The sequence below is a fragment of the Ziziphus jujuba genome, chromosome 2 (assembly GCF_031755915.1).
Source record: "Ziziphus jujuba cultivar Dongzao chromosome 2, ASM3175591v1".
Taxonomy (NCBI): Eukaryota; Viridiplantae; Streptophyta; class Magnoliopsida; order Rosales; family Rhamnaceae; genus Ziziphus; species Ziziphus jujuba.
This window is the reverse complement of record NC_083380.1, coordinates 19749574-19773219: the sequence shown is the minus strand read 5'-3', so window position 1 is coordinate 19773219 and position 23646 is coordinate 19749574. Positions and strand designations below refer to the sequence as shown.

Here is a 23646-nt window from a genome sequence, read left to right as displayed (position 1 = left end):
ATCACGCCGAACGCATGCGGACCTGCTGCGCTGCTTCTTTTCCTTATATCCATTCTTTAGCATCACCATGTCGGGTGCGATCAGACCAGAACTAATGCACCGGATCCCATCAGAACTTTGAAGTTAAGCGTGCTTGGGCGAGAGTAGTACTAGGATGGGTGACCTCCTGGGAAGTCCTCGTGTTGCACCCTTTTTTTTTTTTTTTTCCTCTCTTTGCCCGCGCCTTTCACCCTCGGAGTTTCCCTTTTCTCCGGGCCCGACCGAGGGAACTCGCTCGGTGTGCCGGTGCATCGATGCCGCTGCCCGGATCGCGCCGAACGCATGCGGACCTGCTGCGCTGCTTCTTTTCCTTATATCCATTCTTTAGCATCACCATGTCGGGTGCGATCAGACCAGAACTAATGCACCGGATCCCATCAGAACTCCGAAGTTAAGCGTGCTTGGGCAAGTGTAGTACTAGGATGGGTGACCTCCTGGGAAGTCCTCGTATTGCACCCTTTTTTTTTTTTTTTCCTCTCTTTGCCCGCGCCTTTCACCCTCGGAGTTTCCCTTTTCTCCGGGCCCGACCGAGGGAACTCGCTCGGTGTCCCGGTGCATCGATGCCGCTGCCCGGATCGCGCCGAACGCATGCGGACCTGCTGCGCTGCTTCTTTTCCTTATATCCATTCTTTAGCATCACCATGTCGGGTGCGATCAGACCAGAACTAATGCACCGGATCCCATCAGAACTCCGAAGTTAAGCGTGCTTGGGCAAGTGTAGTACTAGGATGGGTGACCTCCTAGGAAGTCCTCGTGTTGCACCCTTTTTTTTTTTTTTTCCTCTCTTTGCCCGCGCCTTTCACCCTCGGAGTTTCCCTTTTCTCCGGGCCCGACCGAGGGAACTCGCTCGGTGTCCCGGTGCATCGATGCCGCTGCCCGTATCGCGCCGAACGCATGCGGACCTGCTGCGCTGCTTCTTTTCCTTATATCCATTCTTTAGCATCACCATGTCGGGTGCGATCATACCAGCACTAATGCACCGGATCCCATCAGAACTTCGAAGTTAAGCGTGCTTGGGCAAGAGTAGTACTAGGATGGGTGACCTCCTGGGAAGTCCTCGTGTTGCACCCTTTTTTTTTCCTCTCTTTCGCGGCGCCTTTCACCCTCGGAGTTTCCCTTTTCTCCCGGCCCGACCGAGGGAACTCGGTCGGTGGGCCGGTGCATCGATGCCGCTGCCCGGATCACGCCGAACGCATGCGGACCTACTGCGCTGCTTCTTTTCCTTATCTCCATTCTTTAGCATCTCCATGTCTGGTGCGATCATACTAGCACTAATGCACCGGATCCCATCAGAACTTCGAAGTAAAGCGTGCTTGGGCGAGAGTAGTACTAGGATGGGTGACCTCCTGGGAAGTCCTCGTGTTGCACCCTTTTTTTTTCTCCTCTCTTTCGCCGCGCCTTTCACCCTCGGAGTTTCCCTTTTCTCCCGGCCCGACCGAGGGAACTCGCTCGATGTGCCGGTGCATCGATGCCGCTGCCCGGATCGCGCCGAACGCATGCGGACCTGCTGCGCTGCTTCTTCTCCTTATATCCATTCTTTAGCTTCACCATGTCGGGTGCGATCACACCAGCACTAATGCACCGGATCCCATCAGAACTTCGAAGTTAAGCGTGCTTGGGCGAGAGTAGTACTAGGATCGGTGACCTCCTGGGAAGTCCTCGTGTTGCACCCTTTTTTTTTTCCTCTCTTTCGCTGCGCCTTTCACCCTCGGAGTTTCCCTTTTCTCCGGGCCCGACCGAGGGAACTCGCTCGGTGTGCCGGTGCATCGATGCCGCTGCCCGGATCGCACCGAACGCATGCGGAGCTGCTGCGCTGCTTCTTTTCCTTATATCCATTCTTTAGCATCACCATGTCGGTTGCGATCAGACCAGAACTAATGCACCGGATCCCATCAGAACTTCGAAGTTAAGCGTGCTTGGGCGAGAGTAGTACTAGGATGGGTGACCTCCTGGGAAGTCCTCGTGTTGCACCCTTTTTTCTTTTCCTCTATTTCGCTGCGCCTTTCACCCTCGGAGTTTCCCTTTTCTCCCGGCCCCACCGACGGAACTCGCTCGGTGTGCCGGTGCATCGATGCCGCTGCCCGGATCGCGCCGAACGCATGCGGAGCTGCTGCGCTGCTTCTTTTCCTTATATCCATTCTTTAGCATCACCATGTCGGGTGCGATCAGACCAGAACTAATGCACCGGATCCCATCAGAACTTCGAAGCTCAGCGTGCTTGGGCGAGAGTAGTACTAGGATGGGTGACCTCCTGGGAAGTCCTCGTGTTGCACCCCTTTTTTTTTTTCCTCTCTTTCGCCGCGCCTTTCACCCTCGGAGTTTCCCTTTTCTCCCGGCCCGACCGAGGGAACTCACTCGGTCTGCCGGTGCATCGATGCCGCTGCCCGGATCACGCCGAACGCATGCGGACCTGCTGCGCTGCTTCTTTTCCTTATATCCATTCTTTAGCATCACCATGTCGGGTGCGATCAGACCAGAACTAATGCACCGGATCCCATCAGAACTTTGAAGTTAAGCGTGCTTGGGCGAGAGTAGTACTAGGATGGGTGACCTCCTGGGAAGTCCTCGTGTTGCACCCTTTTTTTTTTTTTTTCCTCTCTTTGCCCGCGCCTTTCGCCCTCGGAGTTTCCCTTTTCTCCGGGCCCGACCGAGGGAACTCGCTCGGTGTGCCGGTGCATCGATGCCGCTGCCCGGATCGCGCCGAACGCATGCGGACCTGCTGCGCTGCTTCTTTTCCTTATATCCATTCTTTAGCATCACCATGTCGGGTGCGATCAGACCAGAACTAATGCACCGGATCCCATCAGAACTCCGAAGTTAAGCGTGCTTGGGCAAGTGTAGTACTAGGATGGGTGACCTCCTGGGAAGTCCTCGTATTGCACCCTTTTTTTTTTTTTTCCTCTCTTTGCCCGCGCCTTTCACCCTCGGAGTTTCCCTTTTCTCCGGGCCCGACCGAGGGAACTCGCTCGGTGTCCCGGTGCATCGATGCCGCTGCCCGGATCGCGCCGAACGCATGCGGACCTGCTGCGCTGCTTCTTTTCCTTATATCCATTCTTTAGCATCACCATGTCGGGTGCGATCAGACCAGAACTAATGCACCGGATCCCATCAGAACTCCGAAGTTAAGCGTGCTTGGGCAATTGTAGTACTAGGATGGGTGACCTCCTGGGAAGTCCTCGTGTTGCACCCTTTTTTTTTTTTTTTCCTCTCTTTGCCCGCGCCTTTCACCCTCGGAGTTTCCCTTTTCTCCGGGCCCGACCGAGGGAACTCGCTCGGTGTCCCGGTGCATCGATGCCGCTGCCCGGATCGCGCCGAACGCATGCGGACCTGCTGCGCTGCTTCTTTTCCTTATATCCATTCTTTAGCATCACCATGTCGGGTGCGATCATACTAGCACTAATGCACCGGATCCCATCAGAACTTCGAAGTTAAGCGTGCTTGGGCGAGAGTAGTACTAGGATGGGTGACCTCCTGGGAAGTCCTCGTGTTGCACCCTTTTTTTTTTTCCTCTCTTTCGCCGCGCCTTTCACCCTCGGAGTTTCCCTTTTCTCCCGGCCCGACCGAGGGAACTCGGTCGGTGGGCCGGTGCATCGATGCCGCTGCCCGGATCACGCCGAACGCATGCGGACCTACTGCGCTGCTTCTTTTCCTTATCTCCATTCTTTAGCATCACCATGTCTGGTGCGATCATACTAGCACTAATGCACCGGATCCCATCAGAACTTCGAAGTTAAGCGTGCTTGGGCAAGAGTAGTACTAGGATGGGTGACCTCCTGGGAAGTCCTCGTGTTGCACCCTTTTTTTTTCTCCTCTCTTTCGCCGCGCCTTTCACCCTCGGAGTTTCCCTTTTCTCCCGGCCCGACCGAGGGAACTCGCTCGGTGTGCCGGTGCATCGATGCCGCTGCCCGGATCGCGCCGAACGCATGCGGACCTGCTGCGCTGCTTCTTCTCCTTATATCCATTCTTTAGCTTCACCATGTCGGGTGCGATCACACCAGCACTAATGCACCGGATCCCATCAGAACTTCGAAGTTAAGCGTGCTTGGGCGAGAGTAGTACTAGGATCGGTGACCTCCTGGGAAGTCCTCGTGTTGCACCCTTTTTTTTTTCCTCTCTTTCGCTGCGCCTTTCACCCTCGGAGTTTCCCTTTTCTCCGGGCCCGACCGAGGGAACTCGCTCGGTGTCCCGGTGCATCGATGCCGCTGCCCGGATCGCGCCGAACGCATGCGGACCTGCTGCGCTGCTTCTTTTCCTTATATCCATTCTTTAGCATCACCATGTCGGGTGCGATCATACCAGCACTAATGCACCGGATCCCATCAGAACTTCGAAGTTAAGCGTGCTTGGGCAAGAGTAGTACTAGGATGGGTGACCTCCTGGGAAGTCCTCGTGTTGCACCCTTTTTTTTTCCTCTCTTTCGCGGCGCCTTTCACCCTCGGAGTTTCCCTTTTCTCCCGGCCCGACCGAGGGAACTCGCTCGGTGTGCCGGTGCATCAATGCCGCTGCCTGGATCGCGCCGAATGCATTCAGAGCTGCTGCGCTGCTTCTTTTCCTTATATCAATTCTTTAGCATCACCATGTCGGGTGCGATCAGACCAGAACTAATGCACCGGATCCCGTCAGAACTCGGAAGTTAAGCGTGCTTGGGCAAAAGTGTAGTACTAGGATGGGTGACCTCCTGGGAAGTCCTCGTGTTGCACCCTTTTTTTTTTTCCTCTCTTTTGCCGCGCCTTTCACCCTCGGAGTTTCCCTTTTCTCCCGGCCCGACCGAGGGAACTCGGTCGGTGGGCCGGTGCATCGATGCCGCTGCCCGGATCACGCCGAACGCATGCGGAGCTGCTGCGCTGCTTCTTTTCCTTATATCCATTCTTTAGCATCACCATGTCGGGTGCGATCATACTAGCACTAATGCACCGGATCCCATCAGAACTTCGAAGTTAAGCGTGCTTGGGCGAGAGTAGTACTAGGATGGGTGACCTCCTGGGAAGTCCTCGTGTTGCACCCTTTTTTTTTTTCCTCTCTTTCGCCGCGCCTTTCACCCTCGGAGTTTCCCTTTTCTCCCGGCCCGACCGAGGGAACTCGGTCGGTGGGCCGGTGCATCGATGCCGCTGCCCGGATCACGCCGAACGCATGCGGACCTACTGCGCTGCTTCTTTTCCTTATCTCCATTCTTTAGCATCACCATGTCTGGTGCGATCATACTAGCACTAATGCACCGGATCCCATCAGAACTTCGAAGTAAAGCGTGCTTGGGCGAGAGTAGTACTAGGATGGGTGACCTCCTGGGAAGTCCTCGTGTTGCACCCTTTTTTTTTCTCCTCTCTTTCGCCGCGCCTTTCACCCTCGGAGTTTCCCTTTTCTCCCGGCCCGACCGAGGGAACTCGCTCGGTGTGCCGGTGCATCGATGCCGCTGCCCGGATCGCGCCGAACGCATGCGGACCTGCTGCGCTGCTTCTTCTCCTTATATCCATTCTTTAGCTTCACCATGTCGGGTGCGATCACACCAGCACTAATGCACCGGATCCCATCAGAACTTCGAAGTTAAGCGTGCTTGGGCGAGAGTAGTACTAGGATGGGTGACCTCCTGGGAAGTCCTCGTGTTGCACCCTTTTTTTTTTCCTCTCTTTCGCTGCGCCTTTCACCCTCGGAGTTTCCCTTTTCTCCGGGCCCGACCGAGGGAACTCGCTCGGTGTGCCGGTGCATCGATGCCGCTGCCCGGATCGCACCGAACGCATGCGGAGCTGCTGCGCTGCTTCTTTTCCTTATATCCATTCTTTAGCATCACCATGTCGGTTGCGATCAGACCAGAACTAATGCACCGGATCCCATCAGAACTTCGAAGTTAAGCGTGCTTGGGCGAGAGTAGTACTAGGATGGGTGACCTCCTGGGAAGTCCTCGTGTTGCTCCCTTTTTTCTTTTCCTCTATTTCGCTGCGCCTTTCACCCTCGGAGTTTCCCTTTTCTCCCGGCCCCACCGACGGAACTCGCTCGGTGTGCCGGTGCATCGATGCCGCTGCCCGGATCGCGCCGAACGCATGCGGAGCTGCTGCGCTGCTTCTTTTCCTTATATCCATTCTTTAGCATCACCATGTCGGGTGCGATCAGACCAGAACTAATGCACCGGATCCCATCAGAACTTCGAAGCTCAGCGTGCTTGGGCGAGAGTAGTACTAGGATGGGTGACCTCCTGGGAAGTCCTCGTGTTGCACCCCTTTTTTTTTTTCCTCTCTTTCGCCGCGCCTTTCACCCTCGGAGTTTCCCTTTTCTCCCGGCCCGACCGAGGGAACTCACTCGGTCTGCCGGTGCATCGATGCCGCTGCCCGGATCACGCCGAACGCATGCGGAGCTGCTGCGCTGCTTCTTTTCCTTATATCCATTCTTTAGCATCACCATGTCGGGTGCGATCATACTAGCACTAATGCACCGGATCCCATCAGAACTTCGAAGTTAAGCGTGCTTGGGCGAGAGTAGTACTAGGATGGGTGACCTCCTAGGAAGTCCTCGTGTTGCACCCTTTTTTTTTTTCCTCTCTTTCGCCGCGCCTTTCACCCTCGGAGTTTCCCTTTTCTCCCGGCCCGACCGAGGGAACTCGGTCGGTGGGCCGGTGCATCGATGCCGCTGCCCGGATCACGCCGAACGCATGCGGACCTACTGCGCTGCTTCTTTTCCTTATATCCATTCTTTAGCATCACCATGTCGGGTGCGATCATACTAGCACTAATGCACCGGATCCCATCAGAACTTCAAAGTTAAGCGTGCTTGGGCGAGAGTAGTACTAGGATGGGTGACCTCCTGGGAAGTCCTCGTGTTGCACCCTTTTTTTTTCTCCTCTCTTTCGCCGCGCCTTTCACCCTCGGAGTTTCCCTTTTCTCCCGGCCCGACCGAGGGAACTCGCTCGGTGTGCCGGTGCATCGATGCCGCTGCCCGGATCGCGCCGAACGCATGCGGACCTGCTGCGCTGCTTCTTTTCCTTATATCCATTCTTTAGCATCACCATGTCGGGTGCGATCATACCAGCACTAATGCACCGGATCCCATCAGAACTTCGAAGTTAAGCGTGCTTGGGCGAGAGTAGTACTAGGATCGGTGACCTCCTGGGAAGTCCTCGTGTTGCACCCTTTTTTTTTTCCTCTCTTTCGCTGCGCCTTTCACCCTCGGAGTTTCCCTTTTCTCCGGGCCCGACCGAGGGAACTCGCTCGGTGTGCCGGTGCATCGATGCCGCTGCACGGATCGTGCCGAACGCATGCGGAGCTGCTGCGCTGCTTCTTTTCCTTTTATCCATTCTTTAGCATCACCATGTCGGGTGCGATCAGAACAGAACTAATGCACCGGATCCCATCAGAACTTCGAAGTTAAGCGTGCTTGGGCGAGAGTAGTACTAGGATGGGTGACCTCCTGGGAAGTCCTCGTGTTGCACCCTTTTTTTTTTTCCTCTCTTTCGCTGCGCCTTTCACCCTCGGAGTTTCCCTTTTCTCCGGGCCCGACCGAGGGAACTCGCTCGGTGTGCCGGTGCATCGATGCCGCTGCCCGGATCGCGCCGAACGCATGCGGACCTGCTGCGCTGCTTCTTTTCCTTATATCCATTCTTTAGCATCACCATGTCGGGTGCGATCATACCAGCACTAATGCACCGGATCCCATCAGAACTTCGAAGTTAAGCGTGCTTGGGCAAGAGTAGTACTAGGATGGGTGACCTCCTAGGAAGTCCTCGTGTTGCACCCTTTTTTTTTTTTCCTCTCTTTCCCCGCGCCTTTCACCCTCGGAGTTTCCCTTTTGTCCCGGCCCGACCGAGGGAACTCGCTCGGTCTGCCGGTGCATCGATGCCGCTGCCCGGATCACGCCGAACGCATGCGGACCTGCTGCGCTGCTTCTTTTCCTTATATCCATTCTTTAGCATCACCATGTCGGGTGCGATCATACCAGCACTAATGCACCGGATCCCATCAGAACATCGAAGTTAAGCGTGCTTGGGCGAGAGTAGTACTACGATCGGTGACCTCCTGGGAAGTCCTCGTGTTGCACCCTTTTTTTTTTCCTCTCTTTCGCTGCGCCTTTCACCCTCGGAGTTTCCCTTTTCTCCGGGCCCGACCGAGGGAACTCGCTCGGTGTGCCGGTGCATCGATGCCGCTGCCCGGATCGGGCCGAACGCATGCGGAGCTGCTGCGCTGCTTCTTTTCCTTATATCCATTCTTTACCATCACCATGTCGGGTGCGATCATACCAGCACTAATGCACCGGATCCCATCAGAACTCCGAAGTTAAGCGTGCTTGGGCAAGTGTAGTACTAGGATGCGTGACCTCCTGGGAAGTCCTCGTGTTGCACCTTTTTTTTTTTCCTCTCTTTCGCCGCGCCTTTCACCCTCGGAGTTTCCCTTTTCTCCCGGCCCGACCGAGGGAACTCGCTCGGTGTGCCGGTGCATCGATGCCGCTGCCCGGATCGCGCCGAACGCATGCGGAGCTGCTGCGCTGCTTCTTTTCCTTATATCCATTCTTTAGCATCACCATGTCGGGTGCGATCATACCAGCACTAATGCACCGGATCCCATCAGAACCCCGAAGTTAAGCGTGCTTGGGCAAGTGTAGTACTAGGATGGGTGACCTCCTGGGAAGTCCTCGTGTTGCACCCTTTTTTTTTTTTTTTCCTCTCTTTGCCCGCGCCTTTCACCCTCGGAGTTTCCCTTTTCTCCCGGCCCGACCGAGGGAACTCGCTCGGTGGGCCGGTGCATCGATGCCGCTGCCCGGATCACGCCGAACGCATGCGGACCTGCTGCGCTGCTTCTTTTCCTTATATCCATTCTTTAGCATCACCATGTCGGGTGCGATCAGACCAGAACTAATGCACCGGATCCCATCAGAACTTCGAAGTTAAGTGTGCTTGGGCGAGAGTAGTACTAGGATGGGTGTCCTCCTGGGAAGTCCTCGTGTTGCACCCCTTTTTTTTTTTTTTCCTCTCCTTCCCCGCGCCTTTCACCCTCGGAGTTTCCCTTTTGTCCCGGCCCGACCGAGGGAACTCGCTCGGTGGGCCGGTTCATCGATGCCGCTGCCCAGATCACGCCGAACGCATGCGGACCTGCTGCGCTGCTTCTTTTCCTTATATCCATTCTTTAGCATCACCATGTCGGGTGCGATCAGACCAGAACTAATGCACCGGATCCCATCAGAACTCCGAAGTTAAGCGTGCTTGGGCAAGTGTAGTACTAGGATGGGTGACCTCCTGGGAAGTCCTCGTATTGCACCCTTTTTTTTTTTTTTTCCTCTCTTTGCCCGCGCCTTTCACCCTCGGAGTTTCCCTTTTCTCCGGGCCCGACCGAGGGAACTCGCTCGGTGTCCCGGTGCATCGATGCCGCTGCCCGGATCGCGCCGAACGCATGCGGACCTGCTGCGCTGCTTCTTTTCCTTATATCCATTCTTTAGCATCACCATGTCGGGTGCGATCAGACCAGAACTAATGCACCGGATCCCATCAGAACTCCGAAGTTAAGCGTGCTTGGGCAAGTGTAGTACTAGGATGGGTGACCTCCTGGGAAGTCCTCGTGTTGCACCCTTTTTTTTTTTTTTTCCTCTCTTTGCCCGCGCCTTTCACCCTCGGAGTTTCCCTTTTCTCCGGGCCCGACCGAGGGAACTCGCTCGGTGTCCCGGTGCATCGATGCCGCTGCCCGGATCGCGCCGAACGCATGCGGACCTGCTGCGCTGCTTCTTTTCCTTATATCCATTCTTTAGCATCACCATGTCGGGTGCGATCATACCAGCACTAATGCACCGGATCCCATCAGAACTTCGAAGTTAAGCGTGCTTGGGCAAGAGTAGTACTAGGATGGGTGACCTCCTGGGAAGTCCTCGTGTTGCACCCTTTTTTTTTCCTCTCTTTCGCGGCGCCTTTCACCCTCGGAGTTTCCCTTTTCTCCCGGCCCGACCGAGGGAACTCGCTCGGTGTGCCGGTGCATCAATGCCGCTGCCTGGATCGCGCCGAATGCATTCAGAGCTGCTGCGCTGCTTCTTTTCCTTATATCAATTCTTTAGCATCACCATGTCGGGTGCGATCAGACCAGAACTAATGCACCGGATCCCGTCAGAACTCCGAAGTTAAGCGTGCTTGGGCAAAAGTGTAGTACTAGGATGGGTGACCTCCTGGGAAGTCCTCGTGTTGCACCCTTTTTTTTTTTCCTCTCTTTCGCCGCGCCTTTCACCCTCGGAGTTTCCCTTTTCTCCCGGCCCGACCGAGGGAACTCGGTCGGTGGGCCGGTGCATCGATGCCGCTGCCCGGATCACGCCGAACGCATGCGGAGCTGCTGCGCTGCTTCTTTTCCTTATATCCATTCTTTAGCATCACCATGTCGGGTGCGATCATACTAGCACTAATGCACCGGATCCCATCAGAACTTCGAAGTTAAGCGTGCTTGGGCGAGAGTAGTACTAGGATGGGTGACCTCCTGGGAAGTCCTCGTGTTGCACCCTTTTTTTTTTTCCTCTCTTTCGCCGCGCCTTTCACCCTCGGAGTTTCCCTTTTCTCCCGGCCCGACCGAGGGAACTCGGTCGGTGGGCCGGTGCATCGATGCCGCTGCCCGGATCACGCCGAACGCATGCGGACCTACTGCGCTGCTTCTTTTCCTTATCTCCATTCTTTAGCATCACCATGTCTGGTGCGATCATACTAGCACTAATGCACCGGATCCCATCAGAACTTCGAAGTAAAGCGTGCTTGGGCGAGAGTAGTACTAGGATGGGTGACCTCCTGGGAAGTCCTCGTGTTGCACCCTTTTTTTTTCTCCTCTCTTTCGCCGCGCCTTTCACCCTCGGAGTTTCCCTTTTCTCCCGGCCCGACCGAGGGAACTCGCTCGGTGTGCCGGTGCATCGATGCCGCTGCCCGGATCGCGCCGAACGCATGCGGACCTGCTGCGCTGCTTCTTCTCCTTATATCCATTCTTTAGCTTCACCATGTCGGGTGCGATCACACCAGCACTAATGCACCGGATCCCATCAGAACTTCGAAGTTAAGCGTGCTTGGGCGAGAGTAGTACTAGGATCGGTGACCTCCTGGGAAGTCCTCGTGTTGCACCCTTTTTTTTTTCCTCTCTTTCGCTGCGCCTTTCACCCTCGGAGTTTCCCTTTTCTCCGGGCCCGACCGAGGGAACTCGCTCGGTGTGCCGGTGCATCGATGCCGCTGCCCGGATCGCACCGAACGCATGCGGAGCTGCTGCGCTGCTTCTTTTCCTTATATCCATTCTTTAGCATCACCATGTCGGTTGCGATCAGACCAGAACTAATGCACCGGATCCCATCAGAACTTCGAAGTTAAGCGTGCTTGGGCGAGAGTAGTACTAGGATGGGTGACCTCCTGGGAAGTCCTCGTGTTGCACCCTTTTTTCTTTTCCTCTATTTCGCTGCGCCTTTCACCCTCGGAGTTTCCCTTTTCTCCCGGCCCCACCGACGGAACTCGCTCGGTGTGCCGGTGCATCGATGCCGCTGCCCGGATCGCGCCGAACGCATGCGTAGCTGCTGCGCTGCTTCTTTTCCTTATATCCATTCTTTAGCATCACCATGTCGGGTGCGATCAGACCAGAACTAATGCACCGGATCCCATCAGAACTTCGAAGCTCAGCGTGCTTGGGCGAGAGTAGTACTAGGATGGGTGACCTCCTGGGAAGTCCTCGTGTTGCACCCCTTTTTTCTTTTCCTCTATTTCGCTGCGCCTTTCACCCTCGGAGTTTCCCTTTTCTCCCGGCCCCACCGACGGAACTCGCTCGGTGTGCCGGTGCATCGATGCCGCTGCCCGGATCGCGCCGAACGCATGCGGACCTGCTGCGCTGCTTCTTCTCCTTATATCCATTCTTTAGCTTCACCATGTCGGGTGCGATCACACCAGCACTAATGCACCGGATCCCATCAGAACTTCGAAGTTAAGCGTGCTTGGGCGAGAGTAGTACTAGGATCGGTGACCTCCTGGGAAGTCCTCGTGTTGCACCCTTTTTTTTTTCCTCTCTTTCGCTGCGCCTTTCACCCTCGGAGTTTCCCTTTTCTCCGGGCCCGACCGAGGGAACTCGCTCGGTGTGCCGGTGCATCGATGCCGCTGCCCGGATCGCACCGAACGCATGCGGAGCTGCTGCGCTGCTTCTTTTCCTTATATCCATTCTTTAGCATCACCATGTCGGTTGCGATCAGACCAGAACTAATGCACCGGATCCCATCAGAACTTCGAAGTTAAGCGTGCTTGGGCGAGAGTAGTACTAGGATGGGTGACCTCCTGGGAAGTCCTCGTGTTGCACCCTTTTTTCTTTTCCTCTATTTCGCTGCGCCTTTCACCCTCGGAGTTTCCCTTTTCTCCCGGCCCCACCGACGGAACTCGCTCGGTGTGCCGGTGCATCGATGCCGCTGCCCGGATCGCGCCGAACGCATGCGGAGCTGCTGCGCTGCTTCTTTTCCTTATATCCATTCTTTAGCATCACCATGTCGGGTGCGATCAGACCAGAACTAATGCACCGGATCCCATCAGAACTTCGAAGCTCAGCGTGCTTGGGCGAGAGTAGTACTAGGATGGGTGACCTCCTGGGAAGTCCTCGTGTTGCACCCCTTTTTTTTTTTCCTCTCTTTCGCCGCGCCTTTCACCCTCGGAGTTTCCCTTTTCTCCCGGCCCGACCGAGGGAACTCACTCGGTCTGCCGGTGCATCGATGCCGCTGCCCGGATCACGCCGAACGCATGCGGACCTGCTGCGCTGCTTCTTTTCCTTATATCCATTCTTTAGCATCACCATGTCGGGTGCGATCAGACCAGAACTAATGCACCGGATCCCATCAGAACTTTGAAGTTAAGCGTGCTTGGGCGAGAGTAGTACTAGGATGGGTGACCTCCTGGGAAGTCCTCGTGTTGCACCCTTTTTTTTTTTTTTTCCTCTCTTTGCCCGCGCCTTTCGCCCTCGGAGTTTCCCTTTTCTCCGGGCCCGACCGAGGGAACTCGCTCGGTGTGCCGGTGCATCGATGCCGCTGCCCGGATCGCGCCGAACGCATGCGGACCTGCTGCGCTGCTTCTTTTCCTTATATCCATTCTTTAGCATCACCATGTCGGGTGCGATCAGACCAGAACTAATGCACCGGATCCCATCAGAACTCCGAAGTTAAGCGTGCTTGGGCAAGTGTAGTACTAGGATGGGTGACCTCCTGGGAAGTCCTCGTATTGCACCCTTTTTTTTTTTTTTTCCTCTCTTTGCCCGCGCCTTTCACCCTCGGAGTTTCCCTTTTCTCCGGGCCCGACCGAGGGAACTCGCTCGGTGTCCCGGTGCATCGATGCCGCTGCCCGGATCGCGCCGAACGCATGCGGACCTGCTGCGCTGCTTCTTTTCCTTATATCCATTCTTTAGCATCACCATGTCGGGTGCGATCAGACCAGAACTAATGCACCGGATCCCATCAGAACTCCGAAGTTAAGCGTGCTTGGGCAATTGTAGTACTAGGATGGGTGACCTCCTGGGAAGTCCTCGTGTTGCACCCTTTTTTTTTTTTTTTCCTCTCTTTGCCCGCGCCTTTCACCCTCGGAGTTTCCCTTTTCTCCGGGCCCGACCGAGGGAACTCGCTCGGTGTCCCGGTGCATCGATGCCGCTGCCCGGATCGCGCCGAACGCATGCGGACCTGCTGCGCTGCTTCTTTTCCTTATATCCATTCTTTAGCATCACCATGTCGGGTGCGATCATACTAGCACTAATGCACCGGATCCCATCAGAACTTCGAAGTTAAGCGTGCTTGGGCGAGAGTAGTACTAGGATGGGTGACCTCCTGGGAAGTCCTCGTGTTGCACCCTTTTTTTTTTTCCTCTCTTTCGCCGCGCCTTTCACCCTCGGAGTTTCCCTTTTCTCCCGGCCCGACCGAGGGAACTCGGTCGGTGGGCCGGTGCATCGATGCCGCTGCCCGGATCACGCCGAACGCATGCGGACCTACTGCGCTGCTTCTTTTCCTTATCTCCATTCTTTAGCATCACCATGTCTGGTGCGATCATACTAGCACTAATGCACCGGATCCCATCAGAACTTCGAAGTTAAGCGTGCTTGGGCAAGAGTAGTACTAGGATGGGTGACCTCCTGGGAAGTCCTCGTGTTGCACCCTTTTTTTTTCTCCTCTCTTTCGCCGCGCCTTTCACCCTCGGAGTTTCCCTTTTCTCCCGGCCCGACCGAGGGAACTCGCTCGGTGTGCCGGTGCATCGATGCCGCTGCCCGGATCGCGCCGAACGCATGCGGACCTGCTGCGCTGCTTCTTCTCCTTATATCCATTCTTTAGCTTCACCATGTCGGGTGCGATCACACCAGCACTAATGCACCGGATCCCATCAGAACTTCGAAGTTAAGCGTGCTTGGGCGAGAGTAGTACTAGGATCGGTGACCTCCTGGGAAGTCCTCGTGTTGCACCCTTTTTTTTTTCCTCTCTTTCGCTGCGCCTTTCACCCTCGGAGTTTCCCTTTTCTCCGGGCCCGACCGAGGGAACTCGCTCGGTGTCCCGGTGCATCGATGCCGCTGCCCGGATCGCGCCGAACGCATGCGGACCTGCTGCGCTGCTTCTTTTCCTTATATCCATTCTTTAGCATCACCATGTCGGGTGCGATCATACCAGCACTAATGCACCGGATCCCATCAGAACTTCGAAGTTAAGCGTGCTTGGGCAAGAGTAGTACTAGGATGGGTGACCTCCTGGGAAGTCCTCGTGTTGCACCCTTTTTTTTTCCTCTCTTTCGCGGCGCCTTTCACCCTCGGAGTTTCCCTTTTCTCCCGGCCCGACCGAGGGAACTCGCTCGGTGTGCCGGTGCATCAATGCCGCTGCCTGGATCGCGCCGAATGCATTCAGAGCTGCTGCGCTGCTTCTTTTCCTTATATCAATTCTTTAGCATCACCATGTCGGGTGCGATCAGACCAGAACTAATGCACCGGATCCCGTCAGAACTCGGAAGTTAAGCGTGCTTGGGCAAAAGTGTAGTACTAGGATGGGTGACCTCCTGGGAAGTCCTCGTGTTGCACCCTTTTTTTTTTTCCTCTCTTTTGCCGCGCCTTTCACCCTCGGAGTTTCCCTTTTCTCCCGGCCCGACCGAGGGAACTCGGTCGGTGGGCCGGTGCATCGATGCCGCTGCCCGGATCACGCCGAACGCATGCGGAGCTGCTGCGCTGCTTCTTTTCCTTATATCCATTCTTTAGCATCACCATGTCGGGTGCGATCATACTAGCACTAATGCACCGGATCCCATCAGAACTTCGAAGTTAAGCGTGCTTGGGCGAGAGTAGTACTAGGATGGGTGACCTCCTGGGAAGTCCTCGTGTTGCACCCTTTTTTTTTTTCCTCTCTTTCGCCGCGCCTTTCACCCTCGGAGTTTCCCTTTTCTCCCGGCCCGACCGAGGGAACTCGGTCGGTGGGCCGGTGCATCGATGCCGCTGCCCGGATCACGCCGAACGCATGCGGACCTACTGCGCTGCTTCTTTTCCTTATCTCCATTCTTTAGCATCACCATGTCTGGTGCGATCATACTAGCACTAATGCACCGGATCCCATCAGAACTTCGAAGTAAAGCGTGCTTGGGCGAGAGTAGTACTAGGATGGGTGACCTCCTGGGAAGTCCTCGTGTTGCACCCTTTTTTTTTCTCCTCTCTTTCGCCGCGCCTTTCACCCTCGGAGTTTCCCTTTTCTCCCGGCCCGACCGAGGGAACTTGCTCGGTGTGCCGGTGCATCGATGCCGCTGCCCGGATCGCGCCGAACGCATGCGGACCTGCTGCGCTGCTTCTTCTCCTTATATCCATTCTTTAGCTTCACCATGTCGGGTGCGATCACACCAGCACTAATGCACCGGATCCCATCAGAACTTCGAAGTTAAGCGTGCTTGGGCGAGAGTAGTACTAGGATCGGTGACCTCCTGGGAAGTCCTCGTGTTGCACCCTTTTTTTTTTCCTCTCTTTCGCTGCGCCTTTCACCCTCGGAGTTTCCCTTTTCTCCGGGCCCGACCGAGGGAACTCGCTCGGTGTGCCGGTGCATCGATGCCGCTGCCCGGATCGCACCGAACGCATGCGGAGCTGCTGCGCTGCTTCTTTTCCTTATATCCATTCTTTAGCATCACCATGTCGGTTGCGATCAGACCAGAACTAATGCACCGGATCCCATCAGAACTTCGAAGTTAAGCGTGCTTGGGCGAGAGTAGTACTAGGATGGGTGACCTCCTGGGAAGTCCTCGTGTTGCTCCCTTTTTTCTTTTCCTCTATTTCGCTGCGCCTTTCACCCTCGGAGTTTCCCTTTTCTCCCGGCCCCACCGACGGAACTCGCTCGGTGTGCCGGTGCATCGATGCCGCTGCCCGGATCGCGCCGAACGCATGCGGAGCTGCTGCGCTGCTTCTTTTCCTTATATCCATTCTTTAGCATCACCATGTCGGGTGCGATCAGACCAGAACTAATGCACCGGATCCCATCAGAACTTCGAAGCTCAGCGTGCTTGGGCGAGAGTAGTACTAGGATGGGTGACCTCCTGGGAAGTCCTCGTGTTGCACCCCTTTTTTTTTTTCCTCTCTTTCGCCGCGCCTTTCACCCTCGGAGTTTCCCTTTTCTCCCGGCCCGACCGAGGGAACTCACTCGGTCTGCCGGTGCATCGATGCCGCTGCCCGGATCACGCCGAACGCATGCGGAGCTGCTGCGCTGCTTCTTTTCCTTATATCCATTCTTTAGCATCACCATGTCGGGTGCGATCATACTAGCACTAATGCACCGGATCCCATCAGAACTTCGAAGTTAAGCGTGCTTGGGCGAGAGTAGTACTAGGATGGGTGACCTCCTAGGAAGTCCTCGTGTTGCACCCTTTTTTTTTTTCCTCTCTTTCGCCGCGCCTTTCACCCTCGGAGTTTCCCTTTTCTCCCGGCCCGACCGAGGGAACTCGGTCGGTGGGCCGGTGCATCGATGCCGCTGCCCGGATCACGCCGAACGCATGCGGACCTACTGCGCTGCTTCTTTTCCTTATATCCATTCTTTAGCATCACCATGTCGGGTGCGATCATACTAGCACTAATGCACCGGATCCCATCAGAACTTCAAAGTTAAGCGTGCTTGGGCGAGAGTAGTACTAGGATGGGTGACCTCCTGGGAAGTCCTCGTGTTGCACCCTTTTTTTTTCTCCTCTCTTTCGCCGCGCCTTTCACCCTCGGAGTTTCCCTTTTCTCCCGGCCCGACCGAGGGAACTCGCTCGGTGTGCCGGTGCATCGATGCCGCTGCCCGGATCGCGCCGAACGCATGCGGACCTGCTGCGCTGCTTCTTTTCCTTATATCCATTCTTTAGCATCACCATGTCGGGTGCGATCATACCAGCACTAATGCACCGGATCCCATCAGAACTTCGAAGTTAAGCGTGCTTGGGCGAGAGTAGTACTAGGATCGGTGACCTCCTGGGAAGTCCTCGTGTTGCACCCTTTTTTTTTTCCTCTCTTTCGCTGCGCCTTTCACCCTCGGAGTTTCCCTTTTCTCCGGGCCCGACCGAGGGAACTCGCTCGGTGTGCCGGTGCATCGATGCCGCTGCACGGATCGTGCCGAACGCATGCGGAGCTGCTGCGCTGCTTCTTTTCCTTTTATCCATTCTTTAGCATCACCATGTCGGGTGCGATCAGAACAGAACTAATGCACCGGATCCCATCAGAACTTCGAAGTTAAGCGTGCTTGGGCGAGAGTAGTACTAGGATGGGTGACCTCCTGGGAAGTCCTCGTGTTGCACCCTTTTTTTTTTTCCTCTCTTTCGCTGCGCCTTTCACCCTCGGAGTTTCCCTTTTCTCCGGGCCCGACCGAGGGAACTCGCTCGGTGTGCCGGTGCATCGATGCCGCTGCCCGGATCGCGCCGAACGCATGCGGACCTGCTGCGCTGCTTCTTTTCCTTATATCCATTCTTTAGCATCACCATGTCGGGTGCGATCATACCAGCACTAATGCACCGGATCCCATCAGAACTTCGAAGTTAAGCGTGCTTGGGCAAGAGTAGTACTAGGATGGGTGACCTCCTAGGAAGTCCTCGTGTTGCACCCTTTTTTTTTTTTCCTCTCTTTCCCCGCGCCTTTCACCCTCGGAGTTTCCCTTTTGTCCCGGCCCGACCGAGGGAACTCGCTCGGTCTGCCGGTGCATCGATGCCGCTGCCCGGATCACGCCGAACGCATGCGGACCTGCTGCGCTGCTTCTTTTCCTTATATCCATTCTTTAGCATCACCATGTCGGGTGCGATCATACCAGCACTAATGCACCGGATCCCATCAGAACATCGAAGTTAAGCGTGCTTGGGCGAGAGTAGTACTACGATCGGTGACCTCCTGGGAAGTCCTCGTGTTGCACCCTTTTTTTTTTCCTCTCTTTCGCTGCGCCTTTCACCCTCGGAGTTTCCCTTTTCTCCGGGCCCGACCGAGGGAACTCGCTCGGTGTGCCGGTGCATCGATGCCGCTGCCCGGATCGGGCCGAACGCATGCGGAGCTGCTGCGCTGCTTCTTTTCCTTATATCCATTCTTTACCATCACCATGTCGGGTGCGATCATACCAGCACTAATGCACCGGATCCCATCAGAACTCCGAAGTTAAGCGTGCTTGGGCAAGTGTAGTACTAGGATGCGTGACCTCCTGGGAAGTCCTCGTGTTGCACCTTTTTTTTTTTCCTCTCTTTCGCCGCGCCTTTCACCCTCGGAGTTTCCCTTTTCTCCCGGCCCGACCGAGGGAACTCGCTCGGTGTGCCGGTGCATCGATGCCGCTGCCCGGATCGCGCCGAACGCATGCGGAGCTGCTGCGCTGCTTCTTTTCCTTATATCCATTCTTTAGCATCACCATGTCGGGTGCGATCATACCAGCACTAATGCACCGGATCCCATCAGAACCCCGAAGTTAAGCGTGCTTGGGCAAGTGTAGTACTAGGATGGGTGACCTCCTGGGAAGTCCTCGTGTTGCACCCTTTTTTTTTTTTTTTCCTCTCTTTGCCCGCGCCTTTCACCCTCGGAGTTTCCCTTTTCTCCCGGCCCGACCGAGGGAACTCGCTCGGTGGGCCGGTGCATCGATGCCGCTGCCCGGATCACGCCGAACGCATGCGGACCTGCTGCGCTGCTTCTTTTCCTTATATCCATTCTTTAGCATCACCATGTCGGGTGCGATCAGACCAGAACTAATGCACCGGATCCCATCAGAACTTCGAAGTTAAGTGTGCTTGGGCGAGAGTAGTACTAGGATGGGTGTCCTCCTGGGAAGTCCTCGTGTTGCACCCCTTTTTTTTTTTTTTCCTCTCCTTCCCCGCGCCTTTCACCCTCGGAGTTTCCCTTTTGTCCCGGCCCGACCGAGGGAACTCGCTCGGTGGGCCGGTTCATCGATGCCGCTGCCCGGATCACGCCGAACGCATGCGGACCTGCTGCGCTGCTTCTTTTCCTTATATCCATTCTTTAGCATCACCATGTCGGGTGCGATCAGACCAGAACTAATGCACCGGATCCCATCAGAACTCCGAAGTTAAGCGTGCTTGGGCAAGTGTAGTACTAGGATGGGTGACCTCCTGGGAAGTCCTCGTATTGCACCCTTTTTTTTTTTTTTTCCTCTCTTTGCCCGCGCCTTTCACCCTCGGAGTTTCCCTTTTCTCCGGGCCCGACCGAGGGAACTCGCTCGGTGTCCCGGTGCATCGATGCCGCTGCCCGGATCGCGCCGAACGCATGCGGACCTGCTGCGCTGCTTCTTTTCCTTATATCCATTCTTTAGCATCACCATGTCGGGTGCGATCATACCAGCACTAATGCACCGGATCCCATCAGAACTTCGAAGTTAAGCGTGCTTGGGCAAGAGTAGTACTAGGATGGGTGACCTCCTGGGAAGTCCTCGTGTTGCACCCTTTTTTTTTCCTCTCTTTCGCGGCGCCTTTCACCCTCGGAGTTTCCCTTTTCTCCCGGCCCGACCGAGGGAACTCGCTCGGTGTGCCGGTGCATCAATGCCGCTGCCTGGATCGCGCCGAATGCATTCAGAGCTGCTGCGCTGCTTCTTTTCCTTATATCAATTCTTTAGCATCACCATGTCGGGTGCGATCAGACCAGAACTAATGCACCGGATCCCGTCAGAACTCCGAAGTTAAGCGTGCTTGGGCAAAAGTGTAGTACTAGGATGGGTGACCTCCTGGGAAGTCCTCGTGTTGCACCCTTTTTTTTTTTCCTCTCTTTCGCCGCGCCTTTCACCCTCGGAGTTTCCCTTTTCTCCCGGCCCGACCGAGGGAACTCGGTCGGTGGGCCGGTGCATCGATGCCGCTGCCCGGATCACGCCGAACGCATGCGGAGCTGCTGCGCTGCTTCTTTTCCTTATATCCATTCTTTAGCATCACCATGTCGGGTGCGATCATACTAGCACTAATGCACCGGATCCCATCAGAACTTCGAAGTTAAGCGTGCTTGGGCGAGAGTAGTACTAGGATGGGTGACCTCCTGGGAAGTCCTCGTGTTGCACCCTTTTTTTTTTTCCTCTCTTTCGCCGCGCCTTTCACCCTCGGAGTTTCCCTTTTCTCCCGGCCCGACCGAGGGAACTCGGTCGGTGGGCCGGTGCATCGATGCCGCTGCCCGGATCACGCCGAACGCATGCGGACCTACTGCGCTGCTTCTTTTCCTTATCTCCATTCTTTAGCATCACCATGTCTGGTGCGATCATACTAGCACTAATGCACCGGATCCCATCAGAACTTCGAAGTAAAGCGTGCTTGGGCGAGAGTAGTACTAGGATGGGTGACCTCCTGGGAAGTCCTCGTGTTGCACCCTTTTTTTTTCTCCTCTCTTTCGCCGCGCCTTTCACCCTCGGAGTTTCCCTTTTCTCCCGGCCCGACCGAGGGAACTCGCTCGGTGTGCCGGTGCATCGATGCCGCTGCCCGGATCGCGCCGAACGCATGCGGACCTGCTGCGCTGCTTCTTCTCCTTATATCCATTCTTTAGCTTCACCATGTCGGGTGCGATCACACCAGCACTAATGCACCGGATCCCATCAGAACTTCGAAGTTAAGCGTGCTTGGGCGAGAGTAGTACTAGGATCGGTGACCTCCTGGGAAGTCCTCGTGTTGCACCCTTTTTTTTTTCCTCTCTTTCGCTGCGCCTTTCACCCTCGGAGTTTCCCTTTTCTCCGGGCCCGACCGAGGGAACTCGCTCGGTGTGCCGGTGCATCGATGCCGCTGCCCGGATCGCACCGAACGCATGCGGAGCTGCTGCGCTGCTTCTTTTCCTTATATCCATTCTTTAGCATCACCATGTCGGTTGCGATCAGACCAGAACTAATGCACCGGATCCCATCAGAACTTCGAAGTTAAGCGTGCTTGGGCGAGAGTAGTACTAGGATGGGTGACCTCCTGGGAAGTCCTCGTGTTGCACCCTTTTTTCTTTTCCTCTATTTCGCTGCGCCTTTCACCCTCGGAGTTTCCCTTTTCTCCCGGCCCCACCGACGGAACTCGCTCGGTGTGCCGGTGCATCGATGCCGCTGCCCGGATCGCGCCGAACGCATGCGTAGCTGCTGCGCTGCTTCTTTTCCTTATATCCATTCTTTAGCATCACCATGTCGGGTGCGATCAGACCAGAACTAATGCACCGGATCCCATCAGAACTTCGAAGCTCAGCGTGCTTGGGCGAGAGTAGTACTAGGATGGGTGACCTCCTGGGAAGTCCTCGTGTTGCACCCCTTTTTTCTTTTCCTCTATTTCGCTGCGCCTTTCACCCTCGGAGTTTCCCTTTTCTCCCGGCCCCACCGACGGAACTCGCTCGGTGTGCCGGTGCATCGATGCCGCTGCCCGGATCGCGCCGAACGCATGCGGACCTGCTGCGCTGCTTCTTCTCCTTATATCCATTCTTTAGCTTCACCATGTCGGGTGCGATCACACCAGCACTAATGCACCGGATCCCATCAGAACTTCGAAGTTAAGCGTGCTTGGGCGAGAGTAGTACTAGGATCGGTGACCTCCTGGGAAGTCCTCGTGTTGCACCCTTTTTTTTTTCCTCTCTTTCGCTGCGCCTTTCACCCTCGGAGTTTCCCTTTTCTCCGGGCCCGACCGAGGGAACTCGCTCGGTGTGCCGGTGCATCGATGCCGCTGCCCGGATCGCACCGAACGCATGCGGAGCTGCTGCGCTGCTTCTTTTCCTTATATCCATTCTTTAGCATCACCATGTCGGTTGCGATCAGACCAGAACTAATGCACCGGGTCCCATCAGAACTTCGAAGTTAAGCGTGCTTGGGCGAGAGTAGTACTAGGATGGGTGACCTCCTGGGAAGTCCTCGTGTTGCTCCCTTTTTTCTTTTCCTCTATTTCGCTGCGCCTTTCACCCTCGGAGTTTCCCTTTTCTCCCGGCCCCACCGACGGAACTCGCTCGGTGTGCCGGTGCATCGTTGCCGCTGCCCGGATCGCGCCGAACGCATGCGGAGCTGCTGCGCTGCTTCTTTTCCTTATATCCATTCTTTAGCATCACCATGTCGGGTGCGATCAGACCAGAACTAATGCACCGGATCCCATCAGAACTTCGAAGCTCAGCGTGCTTGGGCGAGAGTAGTACTAGGATGGGTGACCTCCTGGGAAGTCCTCGTGTTGCACCCCTTTTTTTTTTTCCTCTCTTTCGCCGCGCCTTTCACCCTCGGAGTTTCCCTTTTCTCCCGGCCCGACCGAGGGAACTCACTCGGTCTGCCGGTGCATCGATGCCGCTGCCCGGATCACGCCGAACGCATGCGGAGCTGCTGCGCTGCTTCTTTTCCTTATATCCATTCTTTAGCATCACCATGTCGGGTGCGATCATACTAGCACTAATGCACCGGATCCCATCAGAACTTCGAAGTTAAGCGTGCTTGGGCGAGAGTAGTACTAGGATGGGTGACCTCCTAGGAAGTCCTCGTGTTGCACCCTTTTTTTTTTTCCTCTCTTTCGCCGCGCCTTTCACCCTCGGAGTTTCCCTTTTCTCCCGGCCCGACCGAGGGAACTCGGTCGGTGGGCCGGTGCATCGATGCCGCTGCCCGGATCACGCCGAACGCATGCGGACCTACTGCGCTGCTTCTTTTCCTTATATCCATTCTTTAGCATCACCATGTCGGGTGCGATCATACTAGCACTAATGCACCGGATCCCATCAGAACTTCAAAGTTAAGCGTGCTTGGGCGAGAGTAGTACTAGGATGGGTGACCTCCTGGGAAGTCCTCGTGTTGCACCCTTTTTTTTTCTCCTCTCTTTCGCCGCGCCTTTCACCCTCGGAGTTTCCCTTTTCTCCCGGCCCGACCGAGGGAACTCGCTCGGTGTGCCGGTGCATCGATGCCGCTGCCCGGATCGCGCCGAACGCATGCGGACCTGCTGCGCTGCTTCTTTTCCTTATATCCATTCTTTAGCATCACCATGTCGGGTGCGATCATACCAGCACTAATGCACCGGATCCCATCAGAACTTCGAAGTTAAGCGTGCTTGGGCGAGAGTAGTACTAGGATCGGTGACCTCCTGGGAAGTCCTCGTGTTGCACCCTTTTTTTTTTCCTCTCTTTCGCTGCGCCTTTCACCCTCGGAGTTTCCCTTTTCTCCGGGCCCGACCGAGGGAACTCGCTCGGTGTGCCGGTGCATCGATGCCGCTGCACGGATCGTGCCGAACGCATGCGGAGCTGCTGCGCTGCT

The 23646-nt window shown here is 55.8% G+C and overlaps 78 non-coding genes across 78 annotated transcripts; all 78 read left to right on the top strand.

Moving 5' to 3' along the window:
- The first annotated feature begins 72 nt into the window (after window positions 1-72).
- LOC132802427 (5S ribosomal RNA) lies at window positions 73-191 on the top strand. The gene has a single exon (XR_009637551.1). It is a non-coding gene; the product is annotated as a 5S ribosomal RNA (ribosomal RNA).
- A 188-nt stretch (window positions 192-379) lies between these two features.
- LOC132802325 (5S ribosomal RNA) lies at window positions 380-498 on the top strand. The gene has a single exon (XR_009637449.1). It is a non-coding gene; the product is annotated as a 5S ribosomal RNA (ribosomal RNA).
- Window positions 499-685: 187 nt separating this feature from the next.
- On the top strand, window positions 686-804 carry LOC132802514 (5S ribosomal RNA). Its single transcript, XR_009637638.1, has one exon. It is a non-coding gene; the product is annotated as a 5S ribosomal RNA (ribosomal RNA).
- Window positions 805-991: 187 nt separating this feature from the next.
- LOC132802043 (5S ribosomal RNA) lies at window positions 992-1110 on the top strand. The gene has a single exon (XR_009637164.1). It is a non-coding gene; the product is annotated as a 5S ribosomal RNA (ribosomal RNA).
- Window positions 1111-1291: 181 nt separating this feature from the next.
- On the top strand, window positions 1292-1410 carry LOC132802275 (5S ribosomal RNA). Its single transcript, XR_009637399.1, has one exon. It is a non-coding gene; the product is annotated as a 5S ribosomal RNA (ribosomal RNA).
- Window positions 1411-1593: 183 nt separating this feature from the next.
- LOC132802404 (5S ribosomal RNA) lies at window positions 1594-1712 on the top strand. Its single transcript, XR_009637528.1, has one exon. It is a non-coding gene; the product is annotated as a 5S ribosomal RNA (ribosomal RNA).
- Window positions 1713-1894: 182 nt separating this feature from the next.
- LOC132802436 (5S ribosomal RNA) lies at window positions 1895-2013 on the top strand. Its single transcript, XR_009637560.1, has one exon. It is a non-coding gene; the product is annotated as a 5S ribosomal RNA (ribosomal RNA).
- A 183-nt stretch (window positions 2014-2196) lies between these two features.
- On the top strand, window positions 2197-2315 carry LOC132802545 (5S ribosomal RNA). Its single transcript, XR_009637672.1, has one exon. It is a non-coding gene; the product is annotated as a 5S ribosomal RNA (ribosomal RNA).
- Window positions 2316-2499: 184 nt separating this feature from the next.
- On the top strand, window positions 2500-2618 carry LOC132802426 (5S ribosomal RNA). The gene has a single exon (XR_009637550.1). It is a non-coding gene; the product is annotated as a 5S ribosomal RNA (ribosomal RNA).
- Window positions 2619-2805: 187 nt separating this feature from the next.
- Window positions 2806-2924, top strand: LOC132802324 (5S ribosomal RNA). Its single transcript, XR_009637448.1, has one exon. It is a non-coding gene; the product is annotated as a 5S ribosomal RNA (ribosomal RNA).
- A 186-nt stretch (window positions 2925-3110) lies between these two features.
- Window positions 3111-3229, top strand: LOC132802605 (5S ribosomal RNA). Its single transcript, XR_009637732.1, has one exon. It is a non-coding gene; the product is annotated as a 5S ribosomal RNA (ribosomal RNA).
- A 187-nt stretch (window positions 3230-3416) lies between these two features.
- On the top strand, window positions 3417-3535 carry LOC132801958 (5S ribosomal RNA). Its single transcript, XR_009637079.1, has one exon. It is a non-coding gene; the product is annotated as a 5S ribosomal RNA (ribosomal RNA).
- A 183-nt stretch (window positions 3536-3718) lies between these two features.
- LOC132802317 (5S ribosomal RNA) lies at window positions 3719-3837 on the top strand. Its single transcript, XR_009637441.1, has one exon. It is a non-coding gene; the product is annotated as a 5S ribosomal RNA (ribosomal RNA).
- Window positions 3838-4020: 183 nt separating this feature from the next.
- LOC132802403 (5S ribosomal RNA) lies at window positions 4021-4139 on the top strand. The gene has a single exon (XR_009637527.1). It is a non-coding gene; the product is annotated as a 5S ribosomal RNA (ribosomal RNA).
- Window positions 4140-4321: 182 nt separating this feature from the next.
- LOC132802041 (5S ribosomal RNA) lies at window positions 4322-4440 on the top strand. The gene has a single exon (XR_009637162.1). It is a non-coding gene; the product is annotated as a 5S ribosomal RNA (ribosomal RNA).
- A 181-nt stretch (window positions 4441-4621) lies between these two features.
- LOC132802695 (5S ribosomal RNA) lies at window positions 4622-4742 on the top strand. Its single transcript, XR_009637822.1, has one exon. It is a non-coding gene; the product is annotated as a 5S ribosomal RNA (ribosomal RNA).
- Window positions 4743-4925: 183 nt separating this feature from the next.
- On the top strand, window positions 4926-5044 carry LOC132801957 (5S ribosomal RNA). The gene has a single exon (XR_009637078.1). It is a non-coding gene; the product is annotated as a 5S ribosomal RNA (ribosomal RNA).
- Window positions 5045-5227: 183 nt separating this feature from the next.
- Window positions 5228-5346, top strand: LOC132802274 (5S ribosomal RNA). The gene has a single exon (XR_009637398.1). It is a non-coding gene; the product is annotated as a 5S ribosomal RNA (ribosomal RNA).
- A 183-nt stretch (window positions 5347-5529) lies between these two features.
- Window positions 5530-5648, top strand: LOC132801946 (5S ribosomal RNA). The gene has a single exon (XR_009637067.1). It is a non-coding gene; the product is annotated as a 5S ribosomal RNA (ribosomal RNA).
- A 182-nt stretch (window positions 5649-5830) lies between these two features.
- LOC132802558 (5S ribosomal RNA) lies at window positions 5831-5949 on the top strand. Its single transcript, XR_009637685.1, has one exon. It is a non-coding gene; the product is annotated as a 5S ribosomal RNA (ribosomal RNA).
- A 183-nt stretch (window positions 5950-6132) lies between these two features.
- On the top strand, window positions 6133-6251 carry LOC132802544 (5S ribosomal RNA). The gene has a single exon (XR_009637671.1). It is a non-coding gene; the product is annotated as a 5S ribosomal RNA (ribosomal RNA).
- Window positions 6252-6435: 184 nt separating this feature from the next.
- On the top strand, window positions 6436-6554 carry LOC132802107 (5S ribosomal RNA). Its single transcript, XR_009637228.1, has one exon. It is a non-coding gene; the product is annotated as a 5S ribosomal RNA (ribosomal RNA).
- Window positions 6555-6737: 183 nt separating this feature from the next.
- Window positions 6738-6856, top strand: LOC132802136 (5S ribosomal RNA). Its single transcript, XR_009637259.1, has one exon. It is a non-coding gene; the product is annotated as a 5S ribosomal RNA (ribosomal RNA).
- Window positions 6857-7039: 183 nt separating this feature from the next.
- LOC132802202 (5S ribosomal RNA) lies at window positions 7040-7158 on the top strand. The gene has a single exon (XR_009637325.1). It is a non-coding gene; the product is annotated as a 5S ribosomal RNA (ribosomal RNA).
- Window positions 7159-7340: 182 nt separating this feature from the next.
- On the top strand, window positions 7341-7459 carry LOC132802555 (5S ribosomal RNA). The gene has a single exon (XR_009637682.1). It is a non-coding gene; the product is annotated as a 5S ribosomal RNA (ribosomal RNA).
- Window positions 7460-7642: 183 nt separating this feature from the next.
- On the top strand, window positions 7643-7761 carry LOC132802144 (5S ribosomal RNA). Its single transcript, XR_009637268.1, has one exon. It is a non-coding gene; the product is annotated as a 5S ribosomal RNA (ribosomal RNA).
- A 184-nt stretch (window positions 7762-7945) lies between these two features.
- On the top strand, window positions 7946-8064 carry LOC132802575 (5S ribosomal RNA). Its single transcript, XR_009637702.1, has one exon. It is a non-coding gene; the product is annotated as a 5S ribosomal RNA (ribosomal RNA).
- Window positions 8065-8246: 182 nt separating this feature from the next.
- LOC132802460 (5S ribosomal RNA) lies at window positions 8247-8365 on the top strand. The gene has a single exon (XR_009637584.1). It is a non-coding gene; the product is annotated as a 5S ribosomal RNA (ribosomal RNA).
- A 182-nt stretch (window positions 8366-8547) lies between these two features.
- On the top strand, window positions 8548-8666 carry LOC132802213 (5S ribosomal RNA). Its single transcript, XR_009637336.1, has one exon. It is a non-coding gene; the product is annotated as a 5S ribosomal RNA (ribosomal RNA).
- Window positions 8667-8853: 187 nt separating this feature from the next.
- Window positions 8854-8972, top strand: LOC132802483 (5S ribosomal RNA). Its single transcript, XR_009637607.1, has one exon. It is a non-coding gene; the product is annotated as a 5S ribosomal RNA (ribosomal RNA).
- A 187-nt stretch (window positions 8973-9159) lies between these two features.
- On the top strand, window positions 9160-9278 carry LOC132802323 (5S ribosomal RNA). Its single transcript, XR_009637447.1, has one exon. It is a non-coding gene; the product is annotated as a 5S ribosomal RNA (ribosomal RNA).
- A 187-nt stretch (window positions 9279-9465) lies between these two features.
- Window positions 9466-9584, top strand: LOC132802361 (5S ribosomal RNA). Its single transcript, XR_009637485.1, has one exon. It is a non-coding gene; the product is annotated as a 5S ribosomal RNA (ribosomal RNA).
- Window positions 9585-9771: 187 nt separating this feature from the next.
- On the top strand, window positions 9772-9890 carry LOC132802040 (5S ribosomal RNA). The gene has a single exon (XR_009637161.1). It is a non-coding gene; the product is annotated as a 5S ribosomal RNA (ribosomal RNA).
- Window positions 9891-10071: 181 nt separating this feature from the next.
- LOC132802660 (5S ribosomal RNA) lies at window positions 10072-10192 on the top strand. Its single transcript, XR_009637787.1, has one exon. It is a non-coding gene; the product is annotated as a 5S ribosomal RNA (ribosomal RNA).
- A 183-nt stretch (window positions 10193-10375) lies between these two features.
- LOC132801956 (5S ribosomal RNA) lies at window positions 10376-10494 on the top strand. Its single transcript, XR_009637077.1, has one exon. It is a non-coding gene; the product is annotated as a 5S ribosomal RNA (ribosomal RNA).
- Window positions 10495-10677: 183 nt separating this feature from the next.
- LOC132802273 (5S ribosomal RNA) lies at window positions 10678-10796 on the top strand. Its single transcript, XR_009637397.1, has one exon. It is a non-coding gene; the product is annotated as a 5S ribosomal RNA (ribosomal RNA).
- Window positions 10797-10979: 183 nt separating this feature from the next.
- Window positions 10980-11098, top strand: LOC132802402 (5S ribosomal RNA). The gene has a single exon (XR_009637526.1). It is a non-coding gene; the product is annotated as a 5S ribosomal RNA (ribosomal RNA).
- A 182-nt stretch (window positions 11099-11280) lies between these two features.
- On the top strand, window positions 11281-11399 carry LOC132802435 (5S ribosomal RNA). Its single transcript, XR_009637559.1, has one exon. It is a non-coding gene; the product is annotated as a 5S ribosomal RNA (ribosomal RNA).
- A 183-nt stretch (window positions 11400-11582) lies between these two features.
- LOC132802542 (5S ribosomal RNA) lies at window positions 11583-11701 on the top strand. The gene has a single exon (XR_009637669.1). It is a non-coding gene; the product is annotated as a 5S ribosomal RNA (ribosomal RNA).
- A 184-nt stretch (window positions 11702-11885) lies between these two features.
- Window positions 11886-12004, top strand: LOC132802401 (5S ribosomal RNA). Its single transcript, XR_009637525.1, has one exon. It is a non-coding gene; the product is annotated as a 5S ribosomal RNA (ribosomal RNA).
- A 182-nt stretch (window positions 12005-12186) lies between these two features.
- LOC132802434 (5S ribosomal RNA) lies at window positions 12187-12305 on the top strand. The gene has a single exon (XR_009637558.1). It is a non-coding gene; the product is annotated as a 5S ribosomal RNA (ribosomal RNA).
- A 183-nt stretch (window positions 12306-12488) lies between these two features.
- On the top strand, window positions 12489-12607 carry LOC132802541 (5S ribosomal RNA). Its single transcript, XR_009637668.1, has one exon. It is a non-coding gene; the product is annotated as a 5S ribosomal RNA (ribosomal RNA).
- A 184-nt stretch (window positions 12608-12791) lies between these two features.
- LOC132802425 (5S ribosomal RNA) lies at window positions 12792-12910 on the top strand. The gene has a single exon (XR_009637549.1). It is a non-coding gene; the product is annotated as a 5S ribosomal RNA (ribosomal RNA).
- Window positions 12911-13097: 187 nt separating this feature from the next.
- LOC132802322 (5S ribosomal RNA) lies at window positions 13098-13216 on the top strand. Its single transcript, XR_009637446.1, has one exon. It is a non-coding gene; the product is annotated as a 5S ribosomal RNA (ribosomal RNA).
- A 187-nt stretch (window positions 13217-13403) lies between these two features.
- On the top strand, window positions 13404-13522 carry LOC132802604 (5S ribosomal RNA). Its single transcript, XR_009637731.1, has one exon. It is a non-coding gene; the product is annotated as a 5S ribosomal RNA (ribosomal RNA).
- A 187-nt stretch (window positions 13523-13709) lies between these two features.
- LOC132801955 (5S ribosomal RNA) lies at window positions 13710-13828 on the top strand. Its single transcript, XR_009637076.1, has one exon. It is a non-coding gene; the product is annotated as a 5S ribosomal RNA (ribosomal RNA).
- A 183-nt stretch (window positions 13829-14011) lies between these two features.
- On the top strand, window positions 14012-14130 carry LOC132802316 (5S ribosomal RNA). Its single transcript, XR_009637440.1, has one exon. It is a non-coding gene; the product is annotated as a 5S ribosomal RNA (ribosomal RNA).
- A 183-nt stretch (window positions 14131-14313) lies between these two features.
- On the top strand, window positions 14314-14432 carry LOC132802400 (5S ribosomal RNA). The gene has a single exon (XR_009637524.1). It is a non-coding gene; the product is annotated as a 5S ribosomal RNA (ribosomal RNA).
- Window positions 14433-14614: 182 nt separating this feature from the next.
- On the top strand, window positions 14615-14733 carry LOC132802039 (5S ribosomal RNA). The gene has a single exon (XR_009637160.1). It is a non-coding gene; the product is annotated as a 5S ribosomal RNA (ribosomal RNA).
- A 181-nt stretch (window positions 14734-14914) lies between these two features.
- On the top strand, window positions 14915-15035 carry LOC132802694 (5S ribosomal RNA). The gene has a single exon (XR_009637821.1). It is a non-coding gene; the product is annotated as a 5S ribosomal RNA (ribosomal RNA).
- Window positions 15036-15218: 183 nt separating this feature from the next.
- LOC132801954 (5S ribosomal RNA) lies at window positions 15219-15337 on the top strand. Its single transcript, XR_009637075.1, has one exon. It is a non-coding gene; the product is annotated as a 5S ribosomal RNA (ribosomal RNA).
- Window positions 15338-15520: 183 nt separating this feature from the next.
- Window positions 15521-15639, top strand: LOC132802272 (5S ribosomal RNA). Its single transcript, XR_009637396.1, has one exon. It is a non-coding gene; the product is annotated as a 5S ribosomal RNA (ribosomal RNA).
- A 183-nt stretch (window positions 15640-15822) lies between these two features.
- On the top strand, window positions 15823-15941 carry LOC132802399 (5S ribosomal RNA). The gene has a single exon (XR_009637523.1). It is a non-coding gene; the product is annotated as a 5S ribosomal RNA (ribosomal RNA).
- A 182-nt stretch (window positions 15942-16123) lies between these two features.
- LOC132802557 (5S ribosomal RNA) lies at window positions 16124-16242 on the top strand. The gene has a single exon (XR_009637684.1). It is a non-coding gene; the product is annotated as a 5S ribosomal RNA (ribosomal RNA).
- A 183-nt stretch (window positions 16243-16425) lies between these two features.
- LOC132802540 (5S ribosomal RNA) lies at window positions 16426-16544 on the top strand. Its single transcript, XR_009637667.1, has one exon. It is a non-coding gene; the product is annotated as a 5S ribosomal RNA (ribosomal RNA).
- A 184-nt stretch (window positions 16545-16728) lies between these two features.
- LOC132802106 (5S ribosomal RNA) lies at window positions 16729-16847 on the top strand. Its single transcript, XR_009637227.1, has one exon. It is a non-coding gene; the product is annotated as a 5S ribosomal RNA (ribosomal RNA).
- A 183-nt stretch (window positions 16848-17030) lies between these two features.
- On the top strand, window positions 17031-17149 carry LOC132802135 (5S ribosomal RNA). Its single transcript, XR_009637258.1, has one exon. It is a non-coding gene; the product is annotated as a 5S ribosomal RNA (ribosomal RNA).
- A 183-nt stretch (window positions 17150-17332) lies between these two features.
- LOC132802201 (5S ribosomal RNA) lies at window positions 17333-17451 on the top strand. Its single transcript, XR_009637324.1, has one exon. It is a non-coding gene; the product is annotated as a 5S ribosomal RNA (ribosomal RNA).
- Window positions 17452-17633: 182 nt separating this feature from the next.
- LOC132802553 (5S ribosomal RNA) lies at window positions 17634-17752 on the top strand. The gene has a single exon (XR_009637680.1). It is a non-coding gene; the product is annotated as a 5S ribosomal RNA (ribosomal RNA).
- A 183-nt stretch (window positions 17753-17935) lies between these two features.
- Window positions 17936-18054, top strand: LOC132802143 (5S ribosomal RNA). Its single transcript, XR_009637267.1, has one exon. It is a non-coding gene; the product is annotated as a 5S ribosomal RNA (ribosomal RNA).
- A 184-nt stretch (window positions 18055-18238) lies between these two features.
- Window positions 18239-18357, top strand: LOC132802574 (5S ribosomal RNA). Its single transcript, XR_009637701.1, has one exon. It is a non-coding gene; the product is annotated as a 5S ribosomal RNA (ribosomal RNA).
- A 182-nt stretch (window positions 18358-18539) lies between these two features.
- On the top strand, window positions 18540-18658 carry LOC132802459 (5S ribosomal RNA). Its single transcript, XR_009637583.1, has one exon. It is a non-coding gene; the product is annotated as a 5S ribosomal RNA (ribosomal RNA).
- A 182-nt stretch (window positions 18659-18840) lies between these two features.
- On the top strand, window positions 18841-18959 carry LOC132802212 (5S ribosomal RNA). The gene has a single exon (XR_009637335.1). It is a non-coding gene; the product is annotated as a 5S ribosomal RNA (ribosomal RNA).
- A 187-nt stretch (window positions 18960-19146) lies between these two features.
- Window positions 19147-19265, top strand: LOC132802482 (5S ribosomal RNA). Its single transcript, XR_009637606.1, has one exon. It is a non-coding gene; the product is annotated as a 5S ribosomal RNA (ribosomal RNA).
- A 187-nt stretch (window positions 19266-19452) lies between these two features.
- Window positions 19453-19571, top strand: LOC132802321 (5S ribosomal RNA). The gene has a single exon (XR_009637445.1). It is a non-coding gene; the product is annotated as a 5S ribosomal RNA (ribosomal RNA).
- A 187-nt stretch (window positions 19572-19758) lies between these two features.
- On the top strand, window positions 19759-19877 carry LOC132802038 (5S ribosomal RNA). Its single transcript, XR_009637159.1, has one exon. It is a non-coding gene; the product is annotated as a 5S ribosomal RNA (ribosomal RNA).
- Window positions 19878-20058: 181 nt separating this feature from the next.
- LOC132802659 (5S ribosomal RNA) lies at window positions 20059-20179 on the top strand. The gene has a single exon (XR_009637786.1). It is a non-coding gene; the product is annotated as a 5S ribosomal RNA (ribosomal RNA).
- Window positions 20180-20362: 183 nt separating this feature from the next.
- LOC132801952 (5S ribosomal RNA) lies at window positions 20363-20481 on the top strand. Its single transcript, XR_009637073.1, has one exon. It is a non-coding gene; the product is annotated as a 5S ribosomal RNA (ribosomal RNA).
- Window positions 20482-20664: 183 nt separating this feature from the next.
- LOC132802271 (5S ribosomal RNA) lies at window positions 20665-20783 on the top strand. The gene has a single exon (XR_009637395.1). It is a non-coding gene; the product is annotated as a 5S ribosomal RNA (ribosomal RNA).
- Window positions 20784-20966: 183 nt separating this feature from the next.
- On the top strand, window positions 20967-21085 carry LOC132802397 (5S ribosomal RNA). Its single transcript, XR_009637521.1, has one exon. It is a non-coding gene; the product is annotated as a 5S ribosomal RNA (ribosomal RNA).
- Window positions 21086-21267: 182 nt separating this feature from the next.
- Window positions 21268-21386, top strand: LOC132802433 (5S ribosomal RNA). Its single transcript, XR_009637557.1, has one exon. It is a non-coding gene; the product is annotated as a 5S ribosomal RNA (ribosomal RNA).
- A 183-nt stretch (window positions 21387-21569) lies between these two features.
- LOC132802539 (5S ribosomal RNA) lies at window positions 21570-21688 on the top strand. Its single transcript, XR_009637666.1, has one exon. It is a non-coding gene; the product is annotated as a 5S ribosomal RNA (ribosomal RNA).
- A 184-nt stretch (window positions 21689-21872) lies between these two features.
- On the top strand, window positions 21873-21991 carry LOC132802396 (5S ribosomal RNA). The gene has a single exon (XR_009637520.1). It is a non-coding gene; the product is annotated as a 5S ribosomal RNA (ribosomal RNA).
- A 182-nt stretch (window positions 21992-22173) lies between these two features.
- LOC132802622 (5S ribosomal RNA) lies at window positions 22174-22292 on the top strand. Its single transcript, XR_009637749.1, has one exon. It is a non-coding gene; the product is annotated as a 5S ribosomal RNA (ribosomal RNA).
- Window positions 22293-22475: 183 nt separating this feature from the next.
- Window positions 22476-22594, top strand: LOC132802538 (5S ribosomal RNA). The gene has a single exon (XR_009637664.1). It is a non-coding gene; the product is annotated as a 5S ribosomal RNA (ribosomal RNA).
- Window positions 22595-22778: 184 nt separating this feature from the next.
- LOC132802105 (5S ribosomal RNA) lies at window positions 22779-22897 on the top strand. The gene has a single exon (XR_009637226.1). It is a non-coding gene; the product is annotated as a 5S ribosomal RNA (ribosomal RNA).
- Window positions 22898-23080: 183 nt separating this feature from the next.
- On the top strand, window positions 23081-23199 carry LOC132802134 (5S ribosomal RNA). The gene has a single exon (XR_009637257.1). It is a non-coding gene; the product is annotated as a 5S ribosomal RNA (ribosomal RNA).
- Window positions 23200-23382: 183 nt separating this feature from the next.
- LOC132802200 (5S ribosomal RNA) lies at window positions 23383-23501 on the top strand. The gene has a single exon (XR_009637323.1). It is a non-coding gene; the product is annotated as a 5S ribosomal RNA (ribosomal RNA).
- The last annotated feature ends 145 nt before the right edge of the window (window positions 23502-23646 follow it).